This window comes from Pholcus phalangioides, unplaced genomic scaffold (genome assembly GCF_987345545.1).
Source record: "Pholcus phalangioides strain wild (caught in Gottingen) unplaced genomic scaffold, Ppha-v1.0 ptg000041l_1, whole genome shotgun sequence".
NCBI classification, from domain to species: Eukaryota; Metazoa; Arthropoda; class Arachnida; order Araneae; family Pholcidae; genus Pholcus; species Pholcus phalangioides.
In genome coordinates this window covers 31128-53665 of record NW_028301627.1, presented here as the reverse complement: position 1 = coordinate 53665, position 22538 = coordinate 31128, and the positions used below count along the sequence as shown (strand labels likewise).

General features: G+C 37.1%; 1 protein-coding gene across 7 annotated transcripts in view; it reads left to right on the top strand.

Moving 5' to 3' along the window:
- LOC149065008 (uncharacterized) overlaps positions 1-22538 on the top strand; it is a 112426-nt gene that overhangs the window by 68336 nt on the left and 21552 nt on the right. For 6 of the 7 annotated variants that reach the window (XR_016195662.1, XR_016195668.1, XR_016195665.1 and 3 more), the window contains one exon: positions 8987-9254. The gene's annotated coding sequence lies outside the window, so the exon portion shown is untranslated. Of the gene's footprint in view, positions 1-8986; positions 9255-9907; positions 10091-22538 lie in introns of all 7 variants that reach the window. The other variant, XR_016195664.1, reaches the window with a different exon arrangement.

The following is a 22538-nucleotide window of genomic DNA, read 5'->3' as shown; positions in this document are numbered from 1 at the left end:
GTACGTCTTTGATTCCACCAATATGCGTTAGGGTTCAGAGGGGGCAGAGCTGCGGACGAAATTCTGCTGACGGGGGGGGGGGGGTCAGAGTTTTGCTGACAAGGGGGGAAGGGGACAAAAATGGGTAAAAATTTGCTTACGTAATACTTGAACGGTCCCTAAAAAGCGCGCGATTTTGATCACTTTTTGCTCGATTTAAGCAGATTTTTCTCTAGTGAAAAAAATAGAAACTTTAAAAAAAAACAACTTGTTTCTCAAACAGGTTGCATGTATATGCATTTACGGAATGTATAAAAATGGCTTTCATAATATTGGGGTACTTCCCGTTACTCCGTAGTTCAGTAAAAGTTGAACCTCCGAAACTACGAACGAACCGTAGCAGTTGTGTATATTCAGTATTCGATTAAATTGAGTAGAGTCGCCACTAAATGTATGTTGAAGGCGTGGCCACATCAGTTCCCACACTTGGAGTCCGGCATATGTGGTAATACAAATGAGAAAAAAGTTAAATTTTTTTACAATAATAAACTAGGTAGCAACAGTGTTTCAACTTTAAGAATGATGATGAATATTCCAAATCATATTACAAATAAGGGGTTGTTCAAGTATTACGTCATAATCGATGGGGAGAGGGGTTTGCTGACCCGATTTGCTGACTTTTGATGATGGGGGGGGGGTTTGGATAATGCTTACGTCATCAACCACCCTTAATGAAAATATTAAATATTTTTAATGACATCTTATACTAGGTTCACCAAAAACGAGAAAAACCTTTCGATAGTTTGTGGGCACTTGAAGTAACATCCCTTCCTATTGATAAGTGCCTTACTTAGCCACTTTTGTGATCTCTAAATGTTTCGCGGATCCAAGTGATCTGGAAATGTGTAAGGCCACTTAAGTGCTCTAGAACTGTGCCACGTATCGCTCAAGTCATCCGTAATTATATGCCGTGGATCACTTAAATAATCTGAGAATGTGCCGCGGGTAAATTGAGTGATGTAGAACAGCACTGGGCGGCCACTTAAGTGCTCCAAAACTACGTCACATACCACTCAAGGGATCTTTAAATGTGTCACGGATCGCTTAAGTGTTCTGGAACTGTGTCCCGGGTCATTTAAGTGATCTGAATATGTGTCACGGGTAGCCTAAATGTTCTGGAATTGAGCGATCCGTAAATGTGCCGCTTAGTTCATTTTTATAAAATTAGGTTTGAAGAGGGCAGGTCGCATCAGATAACCCTTGAGCCATATTTGGTCCAAGGGCCTTTATGTGATTATCATTATATGGCTTAGAGGGTGGGTCGGAATGAATTTATTAAATGACATGAATGTCGCTCTCCACTTGTTAATACAAGATATACAGAAGACTGGATGTTGTGAAGATATTTATTATTTGAGATTTCACAACATCCAGTCTTCTGTATATCTTGTATTAACAAGTGGAGAGCGACATTCATGTCATATATATAGCCCTCTGGTGGCTCGTCGTCCATGAGCTATTAGCTGATCGGTTTCACCGTCCATTGCACGGTTCCGTTCGGCATATATACGCTCTAGCGAAGGAAAATCTCTATCTCCTCTGTAGCTTAGTGGTCAGAGCACTCGTCCGGCAATCGAGGGACCCGGGTTCGACTCCCGGTAGAGGCAGAGATGAGTTTTTTCCTTCCTTAAAAAATTAACATCTCAAATAATAAATATCTTCACAACATCCAGTCTTCTGTATATCTTGTAATTTATTAAAGATAAATTTTGAGTTTACAACCTCCAAATAACATTGAAATTAACAGAAATTGATTATAATAACATTTAAAGGTATTTTCTTCCGAAATTTTAATTAAAAAAAATTTTTTTGCATTGAAAAAATTAATTTTTGATCGTGGGGGAGGGGGAGGGGTGCACACACGAGCCCCCTATGCCCCTCGTGTATGTCTCTGATCCCAACAATATGCGTTAGGATTCATGGGATGGGGGCAGAGCTGATGACGAAATTTTGCTGACGGGGGGGGGGAGGGTGTCAGAGTTTTGCCTACTTTTGTTGACAAGGGGGATGGGTCAAAAATGGCTAAAAATTTGCTTACGTAATACTTGAACCGCCCCTAAACGATACGCAACTCAACGAAGCCTCCCCACGATCACTTTCTCTACGGGTCTTGGAATCTCGACATAATCTTTAGGAATCACACACACTCTATTTTTGCATCAAATCCATTTATAATGTGACTATATCCAAGTTAAACTACAATTGCAACGTAATGGTGGAGGAAAGTGGAACCATTTTTAAGCCGGTTTCCGGAACCTCAATATAAGCGCTTTTAGTTATTGTTCAATTAATTGGGTCGTCCAGTTGCAAAACTCATTGAAATTTAAAATTTTAATGGCATAAATTTCGACATTTCAACAAGCGTCAGCTCAAAAAATACAGTATACAAGTGAGGCTTCTACGACTCCACTCAGCGCTTCACGCTACTAACGCGTGCTAAAAGAAATTGAAAAGTGCGTCTCTGATGTATTAGTTAGCGCACTTGCCCGGTATGCAAGGGGACCCGGGTTCGATTTCCGGGAGAAACAAATCACTTTTATTTCCAAATATCAGTTTCGGCATAAAATCCAGAAAAATTCAATTTCTAACTATACAAAAGTTTCTTTTTCTGTAAAAAAGATATGGTTGGCGCTCAAGCAACTGGATTAAACAATTATAACGGCTATTTTGTAAGTTTTTCTAGTTCCTTTTCTTTTCCTGCCTATTTTGACCATTTTTAGTGCCCAAACTCTTTCGCGGGCTGTAGTTATCTTCATTGAAAACAAGGACACGCTTGAGTTAGTTCTCTCTTGAAAGGGCAACCAATCCTCCCTCGCATTTCTCCCCCATGGTACTTGAAGCGTGAAAGCTTTCATTGAAGCTAAACATCCTGACCGTTGGAAACGCTTCCCCCCCCCCGTTTCTAATAATGATAACAGCCAGATCGTGGGGGTGGGGGGGAGAGAGGATGATTCCAACCGCTCATCCCGAGACCATCGCCCGCCTCTGTTTACATATTGTTTCTCGCCCAGGGTCTCCTCTGTATTGAGATTGTACCAGGCCGCAGGAGTTGCTTGTACACCATCGGGAAAAGGTATACAACACAGTGTTTCTTAATTTTTTTTTTGTTCCCCCCATGAAACACGTTTCCTTCTCGTGCCCCTCTTCCCGGAGAGCAAGATAATTTATTTTTATTAACCCATTTTTGACTGCTCTTTCGATTCGTGACCAAAGGGGTCATTCAAGTATTACGTCAACATCAATCGGAGTTCACACTTTTTCTCCCATTCTACCCCCCCCCCCCCACCACACTTTAAAGATAGATACGCCCCTATCATATAACTATATATATTTTTTTTTTAATATTTTTCACTAAATATCGCCTTCCGAACTAATTTTGAATTCCTCATCAGTTATTGTTCTTTTAAGGGGGGTGTTTAATAACAACGGCATTCCGATTTTGTACAAAGTGAGTGCTTACTTTCTTCCGTGTTTTTGTGATATTCTGTGAGGGGACAACTGGTAAAAATCAAGCAGAAAGGGAGAACCATGGGCAGGGCTGAATTAGGGGGGAATTTAGGTTTGGTGCTGGGTCAAAGGGGGGAAGCTGAATGCAGTTCTTAAGCGTTTTCTCAACGTTACACGGGGCGTTGAAATACGCGCTTGCCCGTGTCAACCAAATATCTAGCCGCACTCGTGACCTGAAAGACCTGTGAAACTACTGAGATGTGAAATATTCAAGTGAAATCAGGTGAGAAAAGTGAAGGGTGGGGGTGGTTTAATTTCGCTACTACTACTACTGAACAACACATCACCTCGCCCATATTCTTTTGCGGAACTTCTAACGAATTGGTACATGTTGGAAGGGCTGGAGCGAGGGTAGAAAAAAAGAGGGTTAAAAAACACTGCATTAGACACAAACGGTTTGGGTTAGCCACTATCAGGAAAGGGCCTCTTATTTTTTGTTCATGGAAGAGAATCCCATTTGAAAGGTTCATTCCTGCAATACCGGTCTAATGGGTAGTTGTTGACGTTACGGGATAGCACAGATTTAACCAAAACAAGTGCTGCTATGAAGGAGACAAAATAACCCGCACAATTGAGGCAGGAAGAGAAACACACACACACACACACACACAGAGCTCGCTTAGTACATAAATAACCATCAACTTGAGTGCGAATTGCTTTTTTTTTATACACGATGCGCATCTCCATCATTGGGGCTTTTACCGTTTTGTAAGCAACGTTTCCAAACATTCCTTATTATCACTTTAATGGAACATTAGAAGGTTATCTCTCAAATAGGCTAAGTTGTGCCTAACTTGGAACTCATTTACCGACACGCACACAATAAAATATACAGCGTGACCTCGCCATAACATCACCCCTGTGGGCAGAATAAAAATGACTTCAAAAGAGGGGGGGGGGGTGACCTAATAACGAGTAAGTCCGATTCAGTTGATTTGCTAGCAGTGACCTTTAAAAACTGACGACGTGGACGTTATACCGAGGTATTATTGCAGCAAGATGTATTTTTGTGCTGCATGGCTGGGGCGCTGGAAGTGTTTTGCACCAGTGGGCGCTCTACTTGAGTATGTTAGGGGAGACTTTGATTTCTGAATTTATTCTGGGGTTGCTCCACCGCACAATACAAAATTCTGTGGGTACCCACAGCAACCCTGTCTCCGACGCCACTGCTGCATCGTATAATTAAGATAATTTAGCGTTTCGCAACCTGTGGTTCGCAGGCAGTCTCGGAAAATCTGTTTCTGAATAAATTGGAATTATTTCGTTAATTGGAAGCGACTTCTCCACACATTTGTCTCTTAGTTATCAAGAGTTGCATTTCAAAGATGGCACGATTAATAACTTAGGAATGGATAGATAATCATCTAATTAAGCATCTAATTATTTGTGCAAAAAATATCAATGATAGTCACATAGGCTGAGAAACGCCGATAGCATTCACATACTGTCAACTCGGTTATACCGTCAATAATTGGTGGATCCCGAATGATTTCCATAGAGTATAATGCCAACGAGCTTTACTCATAACCAGGGCCACCCGTACCAGACGCAGGCCAGGATGTCTTCTTCATAATTCCAGTGCCCCCCCCAAACGGGGCCCTCTTTAGTTATTATTTGTGGGGGGAGGGAGGGAAACCGCCTTCCAGAAACTCATACATTACTACAGATTATACGGGAATGAAAAATATTTATACAAAAAATATGAACAAACAATGAAATATAAATTACCACAAAAAGTGAATGAAAATCTCCAGAGAATTTCTGAAAAGAGGAACCGAATTTTTTTTTAAAAGTGATGGAAAAGATGATTCCAAAACTGATGAGTGTGCGTTTATAGAATTACTGAAGGAAATGATTCTCTAGCTTGCGTATGTAGGATGACCATGTGACCCGTATTATACGGGACTCTTTCAAAATCTTGGCGGTCCCCCATTTTTTTTAAAAACATACTCGTATTTTCAACGAAACTTAATTGAATAAAAATTCTTTACTGAAATGACATTATTTAACCCAGGGGTTCTCAAACTGGTCGGAGAGGCGACGGTTCTGACGATGGTTTTTCGAAGAGATTCTTTGTTAAACAGCTCTGGGGAACCGCAGCTAAGCGTTGAATAGGGGCAGGGGCGCCGCAGGTGGTAAAAGTTTGAGAACCCCTGATTTAACTTAGTCATAATTTTCATAACATAATTTATAATTACCATTACTTTCGGGGGCTTTTGATTTTTGAAGAAAATACATCGGTATTCAAAATTAATGTGCATATTATATATATATTACAGGAATGCTGAAAAATACATCAATGAGAAAAATAATTTCAAAGTAAAAGTTTTCAAATATTTGAGCCCTTTTGCTACTCCGGACCCGTCGGTCCTTCTGATGAGACGTCACCACATCACCAGTATCTTTTGGTGTCCTCGGAATTCGTCGGCACGAAGAGAAGAGTGTTCGATACCTAGGGTTGCCAGACGTCTCGTATGTACAGGATTCAAGAGCACGGTGGTGAGGCTAGCGTTGTATTGTGCCTTTACGAATTATTGGGGAGGCCCCCCCCCCAAGATTTGTGTTTTAACTCAAGTAGCTACCTTAAATAAATCTTGCCCTTGTGCTGTGTACGACGGAAAATTCTTAATTCAAGATATACGGAAGACTGGATGTGTTGTGAAGATATTTATTATTTGAGATGTTGATTTTTTTTAAGGAAGGAAAAACTCATCTCTGCCTCTACCGGGAGTCGAACCCGGGTCCCTCGATTGCCGGACGAGTGCTCTGACCACTAAGCTACAGAGGAGATAGAGATATTTTTTTTTCCCTTCGCTAGAGCGTATATATGTGCCGAACGGAACCGTGCAATGGACGGTGAACCGATCAGCCAATAGCTCATGGACGACGAGCCACCAGATGGCTATATATATGACATGAATGTCGCTCTTCACTTGTTAATACAAGATATACGGAAGACTGGATGTTGTGAAGATATTTATTATTTGAAATGTTGATTTTTTTTAAGAAAGGAAAAAAAACTCATCTCTGCCTTCCTTAAAAAAATCAACATCTCAAATAATAAATATCTTCACAACATCCAGTGTTCCGTATATCTTGTATTAACAAGTGAAGAGCGACATTCATGTCACAAATTCTTAGTTATTCATGGCTCCTATGTGAATTGAGGGGGAAACTAAGTTCCACATTGTGGCTCCCCGTTGACTAACCAGTTTGGGACACCACTGTTAATCATTGAAAAAGGATATATGATGGACGTGTAGGCTTAATGATATTACTTGCTCATCAGTGGGGCACTCAGCCATAGGCGGAGATAGACATGGAAGTCTGGGGGGGCACAATGATGATGATGTCAATTCATGTATGCATATATACATTAAATCAGCCGACTTCATCTTTGACGCTGGGGGGGGGGGAGGGAGGAAATGCCCCCCATGCCCTCAGCAAACACGACTTTTCGGGTCTTTATACAGGGTGCTCTGTTAATGGAGCGACAAACTCGGAGGGTTGTTAGTAGAAATCAAGAGGAACACAAATTGGAATGAAAAATTTGCAATGGAACCCCGGATTTTTTACCCATAATTTATCCCGAAAAATTGCAAAAATATTTATTCGATTAATTACAATAGTTGTTGGAAGTGGCGGCCGCTGACGTCATTGCACAATCTACCAACTCGGCGATGACCCCGAATCATAGGGATCGATATATAGGGGCTGGCGAAAATCCGAATTTCGGACATTGGCCGGGTCAACTGGGCCGGCCAACTTGAAACTTCGGGATTTGGAAGTAACATATATATATATAGAATTCTTCGAGGTGCGCAGAGGTAGAAAGGCATGGAGGGCCCTGATCAACTTCCCCCCCCCCCCCAAGACGATTAAAAATATTTGTTAATATTTTTGCAAAAACATTAGGATATCTGAAGAAGATGCCAATGTTAGCATCCCAATGGGTTCCGACATAGACTTAAGATTAATTGGTTATATTATTTATATCTACGGGTCCCTAAAACTTGTGGGCTTTGGGTGCGTTCCCTGTTTGCGCATGCGAGATACAGGCTCTGTGCGCATGTGTGGTGGGGGGGACGGGGGACTTTGCACATCAATTTACATTGAATTTATCGAGCTTAAAAGCATAGACAACGGAATTTGGGTGCTCAAAGTACCCTCCCCCTCATCCCACATACACGCCCCCTATTATTTTCGTTAGGGCGCGGAACTCCTGAAATGATATGAATACAATTCATCTCCCCATTTTTTTTGCATACGCTCTTGAACCCCCGTATGCAAGAGACGTCTGGCAAACTAGGGCACCCCTCCCCAAATGTTTACATCGTTTTGCTCTTGCTTAGAAGTCCCCCCCCCCCCCGATTGTATTGTTTTTCTACAGCAGTAAGTATATATAAGCTTTTCGGAGGGGGGGGGGAAAGACATCCCCAACATGTGAGATAAATATTACATGACATTGTCACAGAAGCGCACGCAGGTTATCGCCCCCCCCCCAACGATTAAAAAAAATTGAAATATTTTTGTAGATATAAAAACAAAATTCATATGCTATTTTTAACAATTTTTGTTAATTTTAAAGTAATTTTCAAAAGCTAATAACTCAAAACTTTTCTCTTAAACCCTATAACGACGACCCCACGGGTCGTACAGCCCTTCGTTTAAGAAAGGCCCGTCATTTGGGGGGGGGGTGCGATTGCCCTCCTTGGCTTCAATACAATAGAAATGTATAAACAAGGTGAAATATATATATTCACATATATTAAATAAATGTTCTTTGCCCCCCCCCCCCCGGAAAAAGTTAGAATGACGGGCCTGCCCAGAGCCGGTCCTGCGTGTGACTCTGCATTATTTATCAATATAAAATTAAAAAATGGAATACGAGACGAAAATAAATAAAAAATGACTCACCATTAATTAAAATAGTTGTTTCATCCAAAGTCCGATTTGCGTAGGAACAAGTGGGGCATTTGCCCAGGGCCCCCAAACTTGAATAATATATGTTCATTATTCACCAAACAACTCTTATCCCTGTCGTCTGCTTTTCTCAGGACCACCACTCTTCCAGTCTCCGTAATTTTTTCCCGCCAAAAGAAATAAAAAAATATACAAAATCAACCGACCGTGACAGACGTCCAAGATTCTGACCAATAGGATTCGAGGAAGTACCTTGCTGGAACTCTTTGAAACCCCGAGACCAACGTTTTCGCGGGAAAATACGTCATTCCGCAGCTGTCCGCGGTCGACGTGAGTTGTCTGTGTTCGCAGCTCCATTTACGTTTCCCCATATTCTTCTTCTAAACAATGTACGAAATGCTAGCTTTGATTTTAATTTATGGGAATATTTAGAAGTAGTCATTTTTCAAGAGCGTTTATTTATTTAGTGAATATTTTTTTGCGATGTTTAGTTTCATAAATTCCGACTTGACCGCAGATTGCATCCCCTTCATTCTGGACCGCTATTCCCGAGTTTATTCACTGAGGACGACGGCTTTCTAGTCCAATCTGGTCGTTATTTTGAGTGGACAGACTGATTAACGCTTCACCTGCCAATATGTTCTTCACCTGCCAATATGTTCTTCACCTGCTTTCGGCTTAATTAACTTCAGCTGATGTCCATTAAATCGCATTGGCTTCGATGTTATGAAGGGATTCAACACTGGAGCAGTTGACGAGACACATTCCAGTCGCTTCGGAAATGGGTAAGTAATTTCCAAGTGGCTGTTCAGTAAAGTTACTCAAATTTGTACTGTGTTGCATGTAGTTAGGGTGACCATATGAGCCGTATTTTACGGGACGTTCCCGTAGCTTCCCGTTATTTTGCCTGTGCCGAGTTTTCTGCAAAAAATGTCGCTATATTTTCTCACATTTTCAACGAAGCTTATTTGCATTTTTGTTCTTTATTAAAATCAAGAATGAAAGATATTTCCGTAATTTCCAAATTGAAGTTATGGTCATATTATTATATTATCGTTAGCTTATAAATTGCAGGATTAAAGAATCATTTTTAAGTTTGAATTATATTATGATAATTAATATTTCAAAGATGATTATCCATCTGCCATATTTGCCATACTTGACTTTTTTTTCCTCGGGAAATTAATTTTTATTCACCACGATTTACAGTATTTCCCCCCTCTTTCTGGCAATTTTTTTGGTAGTTATAGAAGTAGGGTGATCATTAGAAATGGGACGAAAATTCGATTCAGCCGAATATCTGTGTAAATCCAAGTGCACAAATTAATTGAAAAAATATATATTAATTGTGGAATTTTTCCCATTAATTGAAAATTTACTGATTGTATTATATTTTTATTTTTCCCTTGTTAATGTTGTTGATCCCTTTCTGTGAAAGAGGTTATGCCAGGGAAAATTTCTAGGATAAGGAAAACATGAAACTGCAAATAGAATCCTACTGTAATGAGGTGGAAATGAGCATGAATTATATACACAGGTTTTTATAACTGAAAGGTGTACCTAGACAAGAAACATATTGAGCTACTGAAAGAAGCGAAGAACATCTAACGAGAGAAAATAAGTATGTTTATGTTGTATTACTAGTTGAGAATAAATAATGGTTCCCATTTTCTTGTTAAGGGGCCGTTCAAGTATTACGTCATCATCGATTAGGGGGGGGGGTGGTTTCCGATTTGCTGACGTTTGATGACAAAGGGGGGAGGGGGTTGGATAATACTTACGTCATCAACCACCCTTTATTGAAATATTTTTAATGCCATCTTACTCGTGCGCCAAAAAAGAGTAAAACCTTTCGATAGTTTGTTACGGAATGTATAAAAATGGCTTCCGTAAGATCGGGGTACTTCCCGTTTTACTCCGTAGTTCAGTAAAAGTTGAACCTCGAAAACTACGAACAAACCGTAGCGGTTGGCAACTCTGCGCGTATTCAGTATTCGATTTCGATTAAATTGAGTAACACATACGTATGTTGAAAGTATGGCCACATCGGTTCCCACACTGTATGCAGTCCGGCATATGTGGTATTACAAATGAGAAAAAAATTAAATTTTTTTACAATAAAATAAAACAAGGTAGCAGTGTTTCAATTTCAAGAATGATGATGAATATTCCAAATCATATTACAAATAAGAGGCCGTTCAAGTATTACGATGGGGGGGGGGGGGTTCCCGATTTGCTGACTTTTGATGATAAGGGGGGGGGGTTTGGATAATGCTTACGTCATCAACCACCCTTAATGAAAATATGAAATATTTTTAATGCCATCTTATCTTAGGTTCGCCAAAAACGAGAAAAACCTTTCGATAGTTTGTGGGCAATTGAAGTAACATCCCCTCCCTATTGATAAGTGCCTTACTGAGCCACTTTTCTGATTTTCTAAATGGTTCGCGGATCCAAGTGATCTGGAAATGTGTCCTGCGTCATTTAAGTGATCTGAAAATGTGCCACGGGCCGCTTAAATGTTCTGGAACAGTACCACGGGACATATATAATAGCGATCTCTAAATGTGCCGCTTAGTTAATTTTTACAAAATTAGGTTCGAGAGGAGGACAGGCCGCATCAGATAACTCCCAGGGCAATATTTCGTCCGCGGGCCAAGGACCTTTATGCGATTTATCATTATGGGTCATTCCACGTCAAATCACCCAGCCATGACACCCATAGTCTCAGATTTCAATGATTTTTTTTTTATTTGTTGCATTTACCATCCTTATTAATCGTGTGAAATATTATTTGCATATCTCTAAAATTTTTTGAGAAAAAACATGTTGAAATTTATCAAAAACTGATGCAGATGACTTTTCCGAGGCTCAATTTTTAAGCTTCATTGTTTGAGAAAATAAATCATAACTTTTTCAATTTTCAATATATTCAAGTGAAAATTCCACTAAAGTGTTCACAAAAACATACAGAATATGAATAAAAATAATTCATAAACTTACATTTGAAATTTACATGCAAAAAAATTATGTGAACTTTGTTTCTGTGGAATTTTTCGTTAGAAAAAATACAATTTTTCAAACATATTTTTAGACCAGAGGCACAGCAGTTACCAAAACAACTTTTATTTTAAATTTCTCCTAAATATATGAAGTAAAATACTGGAGAAAAAAAATAATGTTTTTTTTGACCGTTAATATGTTTATTCTGGCTCGCAACACAAAATTCATTGAAATAAGACTGGATCGTTCCGATTTCAAATCATTCAACTAGATACTGAAATGCAACCCATCATCCCAGATTCCAATTATTATTTTTTATTTATTGCTTCTACCATGCTTGTTGACCACGCAAAGTTTCATGTACATATCTAAAAAAAATTTTGAGAAAAAAAAAAGTTTTCTAACCTCACGAATGACGCCTCTTAGGCTTGAACCCCATTCAAGCAATATTATTTGTGAAAATATATCATAACTTTGCAGATTTTCAATATATTCAAAAGAAATTTCCACTAAAATGCTCACAAAAAAAGCAGATTATTAATAGAAAAAATGTAAACCTTAGAGGGAAAAAAACATTTAAATTAAATTTTTTTATTAATTTTTTTTAACACAATTTTTTAAACTTTTTTTGGATGCATAGCATGAATTTTCAATTTTTTTTAGTTTAATCCCATTAATATATTAAGAAGACTAGAAAAGTAAACATTATTTTTACTGTTAATACATTTGAGTAACAAAACAATTGTACTTATATGACTACATTAATTATATTTGTACATTTTGACTTAATATAATGATTCATGCTTTGTAAAAAGAAATTTATATTTTATTTTTCATGTACACTTATACATTTATTACAGTATTCACTAAATTAAGTTTAATGAGTAGTTAATGCAATAATTCAAAACAATTAATAAATTTTAAAATTCTAGGATTAAAAGGAATTCATGAAATAATTAGAAATGTTAATGTAATGTGTCAAATGGGAGTTGGTGGGAAAAAAGGGTTTTGGGCTAATAAAATAATTTTTCAAATTAAACCTTCATGTTCAGATTCTTAGACGTGTTCAAATTCCAAATAATTAATTTCACTTTTAATTTATCTATAAATATTTCTTATGATGCAACAAAGACAAACTTTTGCAATCTGATATATTTTTGCATAAAGAATTATTTTGTATTTGATAAATCCAGATAATATTAATCATATATATAGATTAATTTTTGAAGATTTTTAACATGATTAATTATAAAGTTATTTTACCACAACAGTGTTAAATTTTTTTTTAAAATTACTTTGATCTTTACAGCATATATTTTAATAAACATATATTTAATGTATATGATAAATATGAAATGGTTATACTTGTGTGAAAAAAAATCTACATTATAATATTTAACACAAGCCTCTATATATTTTTCCCAAGAAATAATTTAAAATTGCTGATAAAAAGCCAGAATATGAGGCATTAAATCACAAAGAATGAAATTATCAGATACAACCTAATTGTTGTAGCTGAAGCAGATGGAAGAGAGTAGAATGGAAAACCTAATGTATATAATGCCTGGTGGTGATATATTAGATGTGATGTTTCTTGTTGTGATGATGATTGTAAAAAATAATAATAGCTTAGATATGAACTATGGCACACCAGTCTTTGTCCTTCAGAGGGCAGCTGGTGTCTTATTTAATTATAAGACTTTATCATCCCAGCAGGTGATGATACTTGAAAATGTCATAAGAAAAAAATAAAAGGTTTAAGGATAGTAAACTTGTATTTTTCATGTATAAATGAAATAAATGGTTGTACAAAATCAAATCCAAGGCAAAAAATATGCCATGCCTGTAGGGACAGTGAATATAAACAACAATAAATTAGGTGAAGAAACTGAATACTGTGAAGAGATGAACAGTGATAGTAATGTAGAGAAGTAACTTGGAAAAATGTCAATTATTAAACAAGAAGCACTTGAAGAAATAAATTCATCTCTACAGAACATAGAAGAGTCACCAATTAAACTTCATATGGTAGCTCCACAGTGCAAGTCAAACAATGCCAAAAGAAAAGTTGAATCTGCTTGCAACACTTTAAAATCAAATGTTTGTAAAGTTTTTGAAGAATTACCAGAAAATGAATCTCAATGTACACTTATAATAATGAAGATATTAAACAGAAAGCAAATATGAATATTTTGATGAAGTTAATTAGAAATAAGACTCAATTTAACTATCACAACAGGGGCAAATTTTGACTCTGGCCCCTGCTTTAAGAAATGGGAACAAGGAAAAAAAAAAGTTCAATGTCACTGAATATGCCGTGAGAAAAACAGGAGAGCTTTTGTAAATGAAAAAGCAAAGGTGAGCCATTGGGTTTTTATTATAAAAAGAATCAAAAATTGAATTTCAACGATTTTTTTGCAATCTAATTTTTTAATGCAAAGGTTTAAATTTTCTTTCCTAGTCATAATCTACATTTTTTGTGAGCATTTTAGTGGAAATTTCATTTGAATATATTGAAAATCTGCAAAGTTATGATATATTTTCACAAATAATATTGCTTGAATTGGGTTAGCCTAAGAGACGTCATTCGTGAGGTTAGAAAACATTTTTTTTCTCAAAACGTTTTTGAGATATGTACATGAAACTTTGCATGGTCAACAAGCATGGTAGAAGCAGTAAATAAAAAATAATAATGGAAATCCGGGATGATGGGTTGCATTTCAGTATCTAGTTGAATGATTTGAAATCGGAACGATCCAGTCTTATTTCGATGAATTTTGTGTTGCGAGCCAGAATAAACATATTAACGGTCAAAAAACCATTATTTTTTTTCTCCAGTATTTTACTTCATATATTTAGGAGAAATTTAAAACAAAAGTTGTTTTGGTAACTGCTGTGCCTCTGGCCTAAAGATACGTTTGAAAAATTGTATTTTTTATTTTTTCTAATGAAAAATTCCACAAAAACAAAGTTTACATAATTTTTTTTGCATGTAAATTTCAAATGTAAGTGAATGAATTATTTTTATTCATATTCTGTATGTTTTTGTGAACACTTTAGTGGAATTTTCACTTGAATATATTGAAAATTGAAAAAGTTATGATTTATTTTCTCAAACAATGCCGCTTAAAAATTGAGCCTCGGAAAAGTCATCTGCATCAGTTTTTGATAAATTTCAACATTTTTTTCTCAAAAAGTGATTTAGAGATATAAAATAATATTTCACACGGTTAATAAGGATGGTAAATGCAACAAATAAAAAAAAAATCATTGAAATCTGAGACTATGGGTGTCATTTTGGCATTTTGCCGGGTGATTTGAAATGGAATGACCCTTATGTGACTTAGAGGGTGGGTTGCAATGAATTAATTAAAGATAAATTTTACGTTCATAGCCTTCAAATAACATTGAAATTAATAGAAATTGATTTTCTTCCGAAATTTCAATTAAAAAAAAATTTTTTTTGCATTAAAAAAATAATTTTTTGATGGGGGGGGGGGAACCTGGGTACGTCTCTGATCCCACAAGTGGTGAAAAAAAATTGATTGTGTAAATACAAAATATTAAAATAAAATATAGAATTTGATTGTAAATATGTTAATTAAAAATCAATTATCAGCTTTTTAATATTTATTTAAATAATGAATTTCGTAATTAAAATTCAACATATTCGAAATAAGGCTAGCAATAATTTTATTTTCAATTAAAAACTCCAATTTCATTTATAATTGTGATGAATTTTAAGGAAATTGATATTCGGACAAATCATTATTCGTCCCATATCTAGTAATCATATGACCTGTATTTTCAAATACAAATACAACGCCACAACAGGCAAATTGCCCAACGAGGTGGCTGACTTTAAGAACATCATGGATCCCCGAGCCCCTACCTACTACTGCTACACCACACATGGACCCCCCCACCGCGGAACCCCCCAACGAATCGGTACATGCGGGAATGTGCGTGTACGTGTAGTGTAACCTGGTGTAAAGTTTGTTTCTGTGTAATGCTTGTTATGTGTAATGCTTGTTATGTGTAGTGCTGTCATCTGCCCCCAGTTTTACTAACTATGAGTGAAGTGTTATGGTTGAATGATTTACCGTTGTAGGACTGTTGCTCTCTGTGGCGAGACTTTTTAACGGGGAGATCGGCTCGCATTTGCGCCTTGAAGTTGGGAACCACAGAAAACCAACTTCAGCCGACCACCACTGTGGGGTTCGAACCCGGATCCTCGCATCACGAGTCCGGCACTATACTTGGAAATTCCCGTATTTTCTTTTTTTAAAAGTAACCATAATCCTTTTATATATCTGGGAGGGAGGGGGTGGGGTGCAAGTCCTTTTCTGGAAGCAATTCCAGGTACTTTTGAGACCCTCATATCTCTGTATTGAAGTTTGAAGTTGTGCTGAGGTATCTGGAACGTGGCATATCTAGAGCAGCGTTTCTCAACCTACGGTCCGCAGGCAGACTTTATAAAATTATTCATCCGTTGTTATTGATATTAATAATATCTAGGGCTAAGATTTTTACGCTCTAAAACTTCCAAAAAATGCTGTATGAAATATGCATTTATGTTCTTAAAAAACTGTAAATGTGCCCTATAAAACGAAAAATATGTCCTAAAAATTTTTCGTTCCTATCTCAAATAACATTAGTTTTAGCAAAATAATATGGTAATGAGAGGTGTTAATGCAGTATAAATTATTTTGTACCATTACTTATTGTATGAACAAAAATTCATTGGTGTTCTCGAAAATTTTGTGAGCGAGTTTTTGAACAAGTTTTTTCCTACAAATTCAGAATTAATGTGCTGTCATTTATAGGTAAATATAACTAAGCCAAGTACTGATCCCCCCATTTACCAATTTTTCCACCGACACCGATTCAGATGATTAATCTATTTACAGCCACACACCAGTGTCGTTGAAGGGCTAGGACTTTTATGCTCTAACAATTCAATGCCTTTGCTGATTGGTTGAAAAATTGGAATTTTTCATTTTGTTCCTGATTGGTAAAAATTCCTTCGATTCTTACCAATCAGGAATGACGTTTCGCTTATGCTCTATCACGTAAAAATAGCGAAATAGGCAAAGAAAAAAGATGACAAGACAAAAATCCGAGCTCTAGTAATATCCATCAAGATAAAATTGTAACTTCATACTGAGGTTCACCATACACGATCGATAAAAATGCCGGCAATTGGGATACGGAATATCACTAAATTTTGCCAAAAATTACGATTTATTGTTTTGAATGCAATTTAATAACTACCATTAAAATTGCTGAAAGGTGTGGAAATAAAGGGTTGTACAAATCGCAGTAAACAAAAATGAAATTCAAGGAAGAAATACCTAAAAGATCTGATGACCATATATCATTGAGAAAAATACGAGACATTACCAATTCTCATTAAAAACATTAGCAGAAGTAGGCGCAATCACCAATTGTAATTAAAATTTTAAAAAAATGCTGACAAAATGCTAAAGTTGAATGTTAACAAATGTTGCGATATTACCTAATGAATATTTGCGATTTTTTGCCGTACAATATAATTTATATTATGAAAATGCTGTGCGTTCACGACTTATAGTAAATATTACAAATTCAAATAGCTATCGTTGAAGAAACGTGCAAATGTATAAGCAAACATCGGAACACATAAACGAATATTACTCGAATGTCCCGTAATACAGGTCACGAGTATATCAAATTGTTCCAGACAGTTTGTAGTCCCTGTTTTCAGAAAGGTTGAAGAGAACACACTGCTCTAGATCATTCTGCAAACTGAATTAAACCTGTGAATTTCACATTTTTATCATTTGTAGTTCATGAGGAATTTGAAAATTTTTTTTTATATAAAAGCAATTAATACCATGAATTTATTTTCCTAAAATCACTCATTTTCGAAGGAAGAAACGATCTAATTTTTAGTTTAATATTGTCTAATGGACGCGGATGAATCAAGAAAACTTGCATGGAATTTTTGTCCCCGTGAATTTCTTGGATGATATCTCTAAAGTAAGGTGACTGGATAGGCCCTATTGTAGTGGCTATAATCTAAAGGAGCCATTCAAGTATTACGTCAGCAAACTTTCGTCATCAGCTCTGCCCCCCTCCCCCGAATCCTAAAGGCTCCATTACATGCGGTAAGTGATTAAGTTGGTAACTAAATTTTAAGTTGCCAAATACGTTACAATGTATGCAGACGATAAAGGCCATTTACACGGCTTTAGTTGGTACGCATATTGGTGGGATCAGAGACGTACGTGGAAAGGGGGGACTCGTGGCTCCTCCCCGAAAAATTTATTTTTTTAATGCAAAAAAATATTTAAAAAATTTAAAATTTCGGAAGAAAATACCTTTATATGTTGTTACTTTAATAAATTTCTGTTAATTCCAATGCTATTTGAAGAACTCACAAAATTTATTTTTAAGAAATTCATTGTGACTTACTCTCTAAGACATATATGATAAATCCTTGGCCCGCAGACCAAATGTGGCACTGGGGATTATCTGATGTGGCCTCTCCACCATACCTAATTTTGTAAAAATGAACTAAGCGGCACATTTACAGATCACTTAAGTGACCCGTGGCACAACTCCAGAGCATTTAAGCGACCCGTGGCACATTCACAGATCACTTAAGTGACCCGCGACATGGTTCCAGAACACTTAAGAGATCCGTGACACATTAGAGCTTTAGCTCCAGAATGACATGTGGCACAGTTTTAGAGCTCCCTTGAGTGACATGTGGCACAGTTTTAGAGCACTTTAGCGGCACCCAGCAGTTCTACATCATTAAAGTTACCCGTGGCCCATTCCCAGATTACTTAAGCGATTCGCAGGATAATTACGAATCACTTGAGTGAGGCGTGACTTTTCCGGAATACTTGAGCGTCTTGGACACACACACATTTCTAGATCATCTGAAAGAACTGCGTGACATTTGGAGACCACTAAAAGTGGTCCTATAGAGGGGGACATTCTTTGGACATATAGGACATACTCCTATGACTTATCAACATTCTTCCTATTGATAAGTCCTAAAATATATTCCTAGGACTTATGAATAGGAAAAAATGTTGGTGCAAATGTGCCCACAAACTATCGAAAGATTTTTCTCGTTTTTGGCGCACCGAGTAGGATGTCATTAAGAATATTTCATATCTTCATAAATGGTGATTGATGACATAAGCATCATCCAAACCCCCCTCCACCCTCGTCATCAAAAGTCAGCAAATCGGAAACCCCCCATCGATGCGGACGTAATACTTGAATGACCCCAAAAAAGGCACCGGAAGGGTGAAAAATGAAAAACAATCTGAATTCTTGGCCTGTAAAAGGTTAGAATGTACGTATTTGTTATGAAATTTTGTTGTGTGCCGAGAAAATATGAGATTAACATTCACTAATTTTTGTCAGAGTTATCATAATATAATTTACGAGTGATGCATATTTTCTTTGTAGATGACTTGAGTAAATACAAAGAATTCAACTGAAACTACGATGAAATACCAAGACATGTTTTCAAAACTAGGGTTGTGACAGAAAAATTACTTAAGTATCCCTTATATATAAAATGTGGATCATGCAGTCACCATAAGGAGAGGGTCTTTTAACGCGTGTATTTGACTATATGGTCAAAAAACGTACTAAATATAATGTTTTAAAAATAAAACGATGTCCAAAAAGTGAGGAATGTGGTACTTACAAAAAGAAGTGAAATCTCATCAAGAACGTTTCATGTAAAAGTCTCGAGATTTTTTACCTTTAAAAAGTTGTGATATCTAATGTAGAGCCAAGTATAATGTTGTTATTAATTGCGACACTTTGATTCACAAAGCACTCCAAGGCTCCACACCTTCAGTCGAAACATTTTGGGACTTTCAGGTATGCACATGAAAATCATTTCAATTATGCATCACGTGTTGGCCGTGATTAAGTTTTATTATTCACACATTTATAAAATTTTATCAAATAATATTTATACAAATACAATGCCACAACAGGCAAATTGTCCAATGAGGTGGCTGACTTAAGAACATCATGGATCTCCGAGCCATTTTTTGGAGGCCCTACCTACTACTGCTACACCACACATACACCCCCCCCCAACGAATCGGTACATGCGGGAATGTACGTGTAGTGCAACCTGACGTAAAGTTTGTTTCTGTGTAATGCTTGTTATGTGTAGTGCTGCCATCTGCCACCAGTTTTTCTAACTATGAGTGAAGTGTTATGATTGAATGATTTATCGTTGTAGGACTGTTGCTTTCTGTGACGGGACTTTTTAACGGGGAGATCGACTCGCATTTGCGCCTTGAAGTTGGGAACCACAGAAAACCAACTTCAGCCGACCACCACTGTGGGGTTTGAACCCGGATCCTCGCATCACGAGTCCGTCACTATAACCACTCGACCACCACAGCGGTACAACGTATGCAACGATATATGTATTTACAGCTTTTTTGACTTAATTTTAACATAACATGGTAAGGTGTAAGTAATATGTGCTGCGTAATTGCCAAGTCCCAAAATATTTAATTATAGGTGTGGAACCTTGGAGTAATTTGCGAATCAAAGTGTCTCAGTTAATAACAGCATTTGACTTGGCTCTACATCAGGTATCACAACTGTTTATGGTTAAAAAATCTCGACCTCGCTTTATTTTTTTCCATGAAATTTTTTTTGACGGGATACACTTTTTAAGGGCCTACTCTGTGACTTCCCCTCCACCTTAAAGTAACGTTTTCCCTGTATTCTTAATGATGCCTCTTTAATTATCGTTCTTTAGGGGCCATTCAAGTGTTACGTAAGTAAATTTTTAGCCATTTTAAACCCCCCTCCCCACTTGTCAGCAAAATTTCGTCATCACTGCCCCCCACCTCCTAATGCATATCGGTGGGATCAGAAACGTACGTGGGAAGGGGGCATAGGGGGCTCGTGCGCCTCCCCCCCAGACAAAAAATATTTTTTAATGTAAAAACTATTTTTTTTTAATTAAAATTTCGAAAGAAAATACCTTTATCTGTTATTAAAATCTTTTCTGTTAATTTCAATGCTATTTAAAGGGTAATAACTAAAAAAATGTCTCTTTAAAAAATTCATTGTGACCCACCCTTTAGGCCATATATGGTAAACCCGCTGACCATATGTGGTCCTGCAAGTTATCTGATGTGGCTTGCCCCCCCCCCCCAAAACCTAATTTTGTAAAAATGAACTTAGCGGCACATTTACAAATCGCTTAAATGACCAGTGGCAAAATTCCAGAGCATTTAAGTGGCCCGTGGCACATTTTTAAATCACTGAAGTAGGCCTCAAAGATCACCCAAGTAACCCGCGACACAGTTACAGAACACTTACACGATCCCTGGTACATTTAGAGAGCCCTTGAGTGACATGTGGCACAGTTTTAGAGCACTTAAGCGGTCCCCAGTGCGGTTCTACATCACTCAAGTTACCCGCGGAACATTACCAGATTACTTAAGTGATCCGTGACACAGTTCCAGAGCACTTAAGCGGCCTGGAAACATTTTCAGAGCACTTGAAGGATCCGTGAAACATTTAGAGACCAGTTAGTGTGGCTCTGTAGGGGACTTGTCAATAGGTAGAATGTTATTTCAGGTGCCTAATAACTATCGAAAGGGTTTTCCATTTTTGGCGCACCGAATAAGATGCCATTAAGAATATTTCATATCTTCATAAAGGGTGGTTGACGACATAAGCATCATCCAAACCCCCCTTCTTCCTTGTCATCAAAAGTCAGCGAATCGGACCCCCCCTCCCCGCCCCCATAGATTCTGACGTGATACTTGAATGGCCCCTTACTGAAATTATGGATTAAAATTGTTCTTACAACTTACAATAATTGAAGGGTTTGCAGAAGAAAAAAATGTAGCTCCATTTTTCTTTCATCCGACCAAGGAATCAGCTGCCTTTTTAGGCCCCTTCCTTGCGTAATGTTAGGATGGTATTAGCTCTATCTATTGGGAGACATTGGAGCAAACTGCTCCTATCCCAAAACGAAGGAAATACATTTTTTTAAACAAGAAAGTGGATTTGACTCAAAATGAAGTCATCTTTATGAATATACTAGCTATAATACCCGTTCAATAAAGGTTCATTTTCTTCAATGAACCTTTTTCTTGGGGGACATACAAACCGTGTGCAATTTAACCAATATAGCGACTTCGCGATTCATGGAATAATTAAATCTATATTTACAGAAACGTAGAAATGAATATGTATTTTTCCTTTTTTAAGGGGCGCTAGGTATTTTGATAAACCTCAACCCCCCCCCCCCCTCCTGAACTTCAAGTTACCCATCTGCCTATTTCAGCTTCCAAAAAATAATTAAAGCTGTGGAGTTTTTTCGATCTACTTTTACGGGCTCATAATTAATTTTAAAATGAATTTTACATGAATTCATGAAACTAAATATCAAAAGACAATACCGAGACATTAATTTTCATGCTTGAGAAGATATAAATAAAATATTGAAATCAGTTTTATTGCATGAATGTCCAACTCAAAAGTATAGGTCCGGCTAACTACTTCATATTTAAACTCCTGGGCTTCGCATATCTAAGCGAACTCAATATTTCAAAAATTGAGGATTAAATACAACTTTTAAAATTATTGATGGGGCGGAAAACCCCACCAAATTTCTGCATTTCTACAGTAAAATCGGCAATTTTAACACTGATTTCTATGGGAATCATCCTTTGCCTGACCCTCAAACTGATGCTGATGATGATTATGACGTCTATTCGAAAAGCCTCATTACTGGGAGGATTGAAAAAGTGGCAAACCATTATAAAGGCATATACTATTATACATATACCAACAACTAAAGAAGTGACAAACCGTTGTAAAGGCATATACACTTCTGAAACGCATTGCTAGGGAACCACGGATACCCAAAGTAAACGTTCGGAAAGTGATTGTTGAGGCCCAAGAACCATTGTTGCCGACAGTTTTTCGCCCATTTGGGGCACTTGCCCTGCTCTGACGAAATTTTAAAGTAGCCTATCGTTCAAGTCGGGTCCCATTTAGTATATTTG